The 8,298-nt window shown below is 38.4% G+C and overlaps 1 non-coding gene across 1 annotated transcript; it reads right to left on the bottom strand.

Moving 5' to 3' along the window:
* Positions 1-4,086: 4,086 nt before the first annotated feature.
* LOC148554886 (small nucleolar RNA R71) lies at positions 4,087-4,194 on the bottom strand. Its single transcript, XR_015887216.1, has one exon. It is a non-coding gene; the product is annotated as a small nucleolar RNA R71 (small nucleolar RNA).
* Positions 4,195-8,298: the final 4,104 nt, after the last annotated feature.

Raw genomic sequence — 8,298 nt, forward strand, 5'->3', positions numbered from 1 at the left:
GGATGTTTTTATTAGTTTTTATGTTAAATTCACATTTCTGGACTTTACTATGAGTTTGTGTGTTTTTCTATGATTTCAGGTATTTTCTGGCTGAAATTGAGGGACTTGAGCAAAAATCAGATTCAGAGGTTGAAGAAGGACTGCTGATGCTGTTGGATTCTGACCTCCCTGCACTCAAAGTGGATTTTCTGGAGCTACAGAACTCAAAATGGCGCGCTTCCAATTGCGTTGGAAATTAGACATCCAGCGCTTTCCAACAATATATAATAGTCCATACTTTGGCCGAGTTTAGACAACGCAAAAGGGTGTTGAACGCCAGTTCTACGCTGCAGTCTGGAGTTAAACGCCAGAAACACGTCACGAACCAGATTTGAACGCCAAAAACACGTTACAACTTGGCGTTCAACTCCAAAAGAAGCCTCTGCACGTGTAAACTTCAAGCTCAGCCCAAGCACACACCAAGTGGGCCCCGGAAGTGGATTTATGCATCAATTACTTACTTCTGTAAACCCTAGTAGCTAGTTTAGTATAAATAAGACTTTTTACTATTGTATATCGATCTTATGATCTTCGGATCACCTTTGATCAGTTTTATGCGATCTTAGACTTTCATGGGGGCTGGCCATTCGGCCATGCTTGAACCTTTCACTTATGTATTTTTCAACGGTAGAGTTTCTGCACTCCATAGATTAAGGTGTGGAGCTCTGCTGTTCCTCATGATTTAATGCAAAGTACTATTGTTTTATATTCAATTCAACTTATTCCGCTTCTAAGATATCCATTCGCACCCAAGAACATGATGAATGTGATGATTATGTGACGCTCATCATCATTCTCACTTATGAACGCGTGCCTGACAAACACTTCAGTTCTACATGCAAACAAGCTAGAATGAGTATCTCTTAGATATCTAATACAGGGGACCGAGTCCGAGATATTAGAATCTTCGTGGTATAAGTTAGAAACCATGAATGGCCATTCCCGAGATCCGAAAAGTCTAAACCTTGTCTGTGGTATTCCGAGTAGGATCTAGGAAGGGATGGCTGTGACGAACTTCAAACTCGCGAGTGCTGGGCGTAGTGACAGACGCAAAAGGAGGGTGAATCCTATTCCACTATGATCGAGAACCTCCAGATGATTAGCCGTGCCGTGACAGAACATTTGGATCTTTTTCACAGAGAGGATGGGATGTAGCCATTGACAACGGTGATGCCTTATGTAAAGCTTGCCATGGAAAGGAGTAGGAAGGATTGGATGAAGACAGCAGGAAACCAGAGGTTCAGAGGAACGAAAGCATCTCTATACACTTATCTGAAATTCTCACCAATGAATTACATAAGTATTTCTATCTTTATTTTCTGTTTATTTATTATTAATTTTCGAAAACTCCATAACCATTTGATATCCGCCTGACTGAGATTAACAAGATGACCATAGCTTGCTTCATACCAACAATCTCCGTGGGATCGACCCTTACTCACGTAAGGTTTTATTACTTGGACGACCCAATACACTTGCTGGTTAGTTGTGCGAAGTTGTGAAGTTATGTTTGGACCATGGTATTGTGCACCAGTTATTGGCGCCATTGCCAGGGAGAGAATGAACAACAAATTTTACAACCTCAGAGTAACAATTTCGCATACCAAGTTTTTGGCGCCGTTGCTGGGGATTGTTTGAGTTTGGACAACTGACGGTTCATCTTGTTGCTCAGATTAGGTAATTTTCTTCTTGTTTCAACTTTTATTTGGTTTTCAAAAACTTTTTCAAAAAATTTTTTCTTTGTTTTCATTTTTCTTCAAATAAATTTTTGAAAAAAATATATAAAAACTTAAATCTTTTCAAAAAAAAAATTTTACATTTTTCTTCAGAATTTTTAAGAATGAATTCTAGTGTTTCATGAAGCATGTTGAAGCCTGGCTGGCTGTAAAACCATGTCTAAAATCTTTTGGACTAAGGTTTCCAAACCATCAGCATAGAGGCAAGTTAATTTGATAACTAATGAGCAGTATATCTGAGTTACATACTAAAGCTTGACTGGCTATTAAGCCATGTCTAACCCCTAGATTGGAGCTTTAGACTAAGAGTGCAAGATTCCTGGAATTCATATTAAAAATCTTGAAATCCTTATTTTTCTTTTTCAAATAATTTCGAAAAATACAAAAAAAAAAATCATAAAATCATAAAATCAAAAATATTTTTTGTGTTTCTTGTTTGAGTCTTGAGTCAATTCTTAAGTTTGGTGTCAATTGCATTTTTTCAAAAAAAAAATTTATGCATTTTTCGAAAATTCATGCATTCATAGTGTTCTTCATGATCTTCAAGTTGTTCTTGGCCAGTCTTCTTGTTTGATCTTCATATTTTCTTGTTTTGCGTCTTTTCTTGTTTTTCATATACATTCTTGCATTCATAGTGTCTATACATGAAAAATTTCTAAGTTTGGTGTCTTGCATGTTTTCTTTTCTTGAAAATTTTTCAAAAATAAGTTCTTGATGTTCATCTTGACATTCATAGTGTTCTTGGTGTTCATCTTGACATTCATAATGTTCTTGCATGCATCACATGTTTAGATCCAAAATTTTCATGCATTGCATCATTTTTCATATTTTTCTCTCTCATCATTAAAAATTCAAAAAATCAAAAAAATATCTTCCCCTTTTTCTCTCTTAAAATTTCGAAAATTTGGATTGACTTTTTCAAAATTTTTTTAAAATCTAGTTATTTCTTATGAGTCAAATCAAATTTTCAATTTGAAAATCTTATCTTTTTCAAAATCATTTTCAAAAATCAAATCTTTTTCATTTTTCTTATCTATTTTCGAAAATTTTAAAAATATTTTTCAAAAAATCTTTTTCTTAATTTTATTTCATAATTTTCGAAAATCTCATCAAAAATTAGTTTTGATTCAAAAATTTCAAGTTTGTTACTTGCTTGTTAAGAAAGATTCAAACCTTAAGTTCTAGAATCATATCTTGTGATTACTTGTGAATCAAGTCATTAATTGTGATTTTAAAAATCAAATCTTTTTCAAAACTAATTTCAATCATATCTTTTCAAAAATATCTTTTTATCTTATATTTTTCAAATATCTTTTCTAACTTCTTATCTTCTTATCTTTTAAAAATTGATTTTCAAAATTTGTTTCAACTAACTAATTGACTTTTTGTTTGTTTCTTATCTTTTTCAAAACTACCTAACTAACTATCCCTCTCTAATTTTCGAAAATACCTCTCTCTTTTTCAAAAATTCTTTTTAACTAATTAATTGTTTCAATTTTTAATTTTAATTTTAATTTTATCTTAATTTTCGAAAATCATTAACTCCTTTTCAAAATTTATTTTCGAAAACCTCTCTCTCTCATCTTATTCTATTCATTTATTCATTTACTAACACTTCTCTTCATCTCAAATTACTGCTCCTATCCTCACCCTTGTGTTTGGATTATCCATTCTTCTTCACTCTTATTCCCTTTCTTCTTCTACTAACAACAAGGGAACCTCTATACTGAGGTAAAAAGGATCCCTATTATTATTTTTCTGTTCCCTTCTTTTTCATATGAGCAGGAGCAAGGACAAGAACATTCTTGTTGAAGCAGACCTTGAACCTGAAAGGACTCTGAAGAGAAAACTAAGAGAAGCTAAAATACAACAATCCAGAGACAACCTTACAGAAATTTTCGAAAAGGAAGAGGAGATGGCAGTCGAAAATAATAATAATGCAAGAAAGATGCTTGGTGACTTTACTACACCAAATTCTAATTTACATGGGAGAAGCATCTCCATCCCTACCATTGGAGCAAACAACTTTGAGCTGAAACCTCAACTAGTTTCTCTGATGCAACAAAACTGCAAGTTTCATGGACTTCCATCTGAAGATCCTTTTCAGTTCTTAACTGAATTTTTGTAGATATGTGATACTGTTAAGACTAATGGAGTAGATCCTGAAGTCTACAGGCTCATGCTTTTCCCGTTTGCTGTAAGAGACAGAGCTAGAGTGTGGTTGGACTCTCAACCCAAAGATAGCCTGAACTCTTGGGATAAGCTGGTCACGGCTTTCTTAGCCAAGTTATTTCCTCCTCAAAAGCTTAGTAAGCTTAGAGTGGATGTTCAAACCTTCAGACAGAAAGAAGGTGAATCCCTCTATGAAGCTTGGGAGAGATACAAGCAACTGACCAAAAAGTGTCCTTCTGACATGCTTTCAGAATGGACCATTCTGGATATATTCTATGATGGTCTGTCTGAGTTATCAAAGATGTCACTGGACCATTCTGCAGGTGGATCCATTCACCTAAAGAAAATGCCTGCAGAAGCTTAAGAACTTATTGACATGGTTGCTAACAACCAATTTATGTACACTTCTGAGAGGAATCCTATGAGTACTGGGACGCCTCAGAAGAAGGGAGTTCTTGAAATTGATGCTCTGAATGCCATATTGGCTCAGAACAAACTATTGACTCAGCAGGTCAATATGATTTCTCAGAGTCTGAATAGAATGCAAGCTGCATCCAACAGTACTCAAGAGGCATCTTCTGAAGAAGAGGCTTATGATCCTGAGAACCCTGCAATAGCAGAGGTGAATTACATGGGTGAACCATATGGAAACACCTATAATCCCTCATGGAGAAATCACCCAAATCTCTCATGGAATGATCAACAAAAGCCTCAACAAGGCTTTAATAATGGTGGAAGAAACAGGTTTAGCAATAGCAAGCCTTTTCCATCATCCACTCAGCAACAGACAGAGAACTCTGAACAAAATACCTCTAATTTAGCAAACTTAGTATCTGATCTATCTAAGGCCACTCTGAGTTTCATGAATGAAACAAAGTCCTCCATTAGAAATTTGGAGGCACAAGTGGGCCAGTTGAGTAAGAAGATCACTGAAACCCCTCCTAGTGCTCTCCCAAGCAATACAGAAGAAAATCCAAAAGGAGAGTGCAAGGCCATTGACATAGTCAACATGGCCAAACCTAGAAAGGAAGGGGAGGACGTGAATCCCAAGGAGGAAGACCTCCTGGGACGTCCAGTGATCAACAAGGAGTTTCCCTTTGAGGAACCAAAGGACTCTGAGGCTCATCTAGAGACCATAGAGATTCCATTAAACCTCCTTACGCCCTTCATGAGCTCTGATGAGTATTCCTCTTCAAAAGAGAATGAGGATGTTACTGAAGAGCAAGTTGCCAAGTTCCTTGGTGCAATCATGAAGCTGAATGCCAATTTATTTGGTAATGAGGCTTGGGGAGATGAACCTCCCATGTTCACCAATGAACTAAATGCATTGGATCAACTGAGATTGCCTCAGAAGAAACAGGATCCTGGAAAGTTCCTAATACCTTGTACCATAGGCACCATGACCTTTGAGAAAGCTCTATGTGACCTTGGGTCAGGAATAAACCTCATGCCACTCTCTGTAATGGAGAAACTGGGAATCTTTGAGGTACAAGCTGCTAAAATCTCATTAGAGATGGCAGACAATTCCAGAAAACAGACTTATGGACAAGTAGAGGACATATTAGTAAAGGTTGAAGGCCTTTACATCCCTGCTGATTTCATAATCCTAGATAATGGGAAGGATGAGGATGAATCCATCATCCTTGGAAGACCCTTCCTAGCCACAGCAAGAGCTGTGATTGATGTTAACAGAGGTGAACTAGTCCTTCAATTGAATGAGGACTCCCTTGAGTTTAAAACTCAAGGACATCCTTCTGTAAACATGGAAAATAGGCACAGTAAGCTTCTCCCAAAACAGAGTCAACCAGAGCCCCCACAGTCAAACTCTAAGTTTGGTGTTGGGAGGCCACAACCAAACTCTAAGTTTGGTGTTGAACTTCCATATCCAAACTCTAAGTTTGGTGTGGGGAGTCTCAACAATACTCTGAACATCTGTGAGGCTCCATGAGAGCCCACTGTCAAGCTATTGACATTAAAGAAGCGCTTGTTGGGAGGCAACCCAATTTTTATTTATCTAATTTTATTTTTATTTTTGTTGTTCTTTCATGTTTTATTAGGTTTATGATCATGTGGAGTCACAAAATAAATAGAAAAATCAAAAACAAAATCAAAAATAGCAGAAGAAAAATCACACCCTGGAGGAAGGACTTACTGGCGTTTAAACGCCAGTAAAGAGCATCTGGCTGGCGTTCAACGCCAGAACAGAGCATGGATCTGGCGTTGAACGCCCAAAACAAGCAGCATCCTGGCATTCAGACACTAGGAATGCACACTGAGGAAAGCTGGCGCTGAACGCCAGAAACAAGCATAGAACTAGCGTTCAACGCCAGAAACATGCTGCATCTGGGCGCTGAACGCCCAGAACAAGCATCAATTCGGCGTTTAAACGCCAGAATTGCATGCAAAGGCATTTTACATGCCTAATTGGTGCAGGGATGCAATTCCTTGACACCTCAGGATTTGTGGACCTCACAGGATCATCTCAGCATCTGTGGACCCCACAGGATCCCCACCTACCTCCACTCATACTCTTCCCTCTTCTCAATGTTCATCCTCTCTTTCCAATAAACACCCTTCCCCAAAACCCTTTACCAATCACCTCAAACTCTCTTCCCTATTACCTATTCACCACTCACATCCACCCATTCTCCTCCATAAACCTACTTCATACACCCCACCTACCTTCAAAATTCAAAATCACTTTTCCACCCAAACCCACCCTAAATGGCCGAACCTAACCCCTCTCCCTTCACTATATAAACCCCTCCATTCTTCTTCAATTTCACACAACACAACCCCCTCCTCCTCTTCTTGGCCGAAACACTTCTCTCTCTCCCTCTCCTCCATTTCTTCTTCTTCTTCATCTATTCTTTCTTTTCTTGCTCGAGGGCGAGCAATATTCTAAGTTTGGTGTGGTAAAAGCATAAAGCTTTTTGTTTTTCCATTACCATGGCACCTAAGACCGGAGAATCCTCTAGAAAAGGGAAAGGGAAGACAAAAGCTTCCACCTCCGAGTCATGAGAGATAGAAAGATTCATCTCCAAAGCCCATCAAGACCACTTCTATGATGTTGTGGCCAAGAAGAAGGTGATCCCCGAGGTCCCTTTCCAACTCAAGAGAAATGAGTATCCGGAAATCCGACATGAAATCCAAAGAAGAGGTTGGGAAGTTCTAACAAAACCCATCCAACAAGTCGGAATTCTAATGGTTCAAGAGTTCTATGCTAATGCATGGATCACTAGGAACCATGATCAAAGTAAGAACCCGAACCCAAAGAATTATCTCACCATGGTTCGGGGGAAATACTTAGATTTTAGTCCAGAAAATGTGAGGTTGGCGTTTAACTTGCCTATGATGCAAGGAGATGCACGCCCCTACACTAGAAGGGTCAACTTTGATCAAAGGTTGGACCAAGTCCTCATGGACATATGTGTGGAAGGAGCTCAATGGAAGATTGACTCAAAAGGCAAACTGGTTCAACTTAGAAGACTGGACCTCAAGCCTGTGGCTAGAGGATGGTTGGAGTTCATCCAACGCTCCATCATTCCCACTAGCAACCGATCTGAAGTTACTGTGGATCGAGCCATCATGATTCATAGCATCATGATTGGAGAGGAAGTAGAAGTTCATGAAGTCATCTCCCTTGAACTCTACAAAATAGCCGAAAAGCCCTCCCCCTTGGCAAGGCTAGCTTTCCCTCATCTTATTTGCCATCTATGTTACTCAGCTGGAGCTTTCATAGAAGGAGACATTCCCATTGAGGAAGAGAAGCCCATCACTAAGAAAAGGATGGAGCAAACAAGAGAGCCCACTCATGGAGCTCAAGAAACACGTGAGGAAGCTCATCATCAAGAAATCCCTGAGATACCTCAAGGGATGCACTTTCCTCCACAGAATTTTTGTGAGCAAATCAACACCTCCCTAGGAGAACTAAGTTCCAACATGGGACAACTAAGGGTGGAACATCAAGAGCACTCCATCATACTCCATGAAATTAGAGAAGATCAAAGAGCTATGAGGGAGGAGCAACAAAGACAAGGAAGAGACATAGAAGAGCTCAAGGACATCATTGGTTCCTCAAGAAGGAAACGCCACCATCACTAAAGTGGACTCATTCCTTGTTCTCAAATTTTCTGTTTTTCGTTTTCTTATGTTAAATGTTTATCTATGTTTGTGTCTTTATTACATGATCATTAGTGTCTAAGTGTCTATGCCTTAAAGTAGTGAATATGAATCCATCACCTCTCTTAAATAAAAAATGTTTTTAATTCAAAAGAACAAGAAGTACATGAGTTTCGAATTTATCCTTGAACTTAGTTTAATTATATTGATGTGGTGACAATACTTTTTG

This window comes from Arachis ipaensis, chromosome B6, assembly GCF_059453495.1.
Source record: "Arachis ipaensis isolate K30076 ecotype BB chromosome B6, ASM5945349v1, whole genome shotgun sequence".
Taxonomy (NCBI): domain Eukaryota; kingdom Viridiplantae; phylum Streptophyta; class Magnoliopsida; order Fabales; family Fabaceae; genus Arachis; species Arachis ipaensis.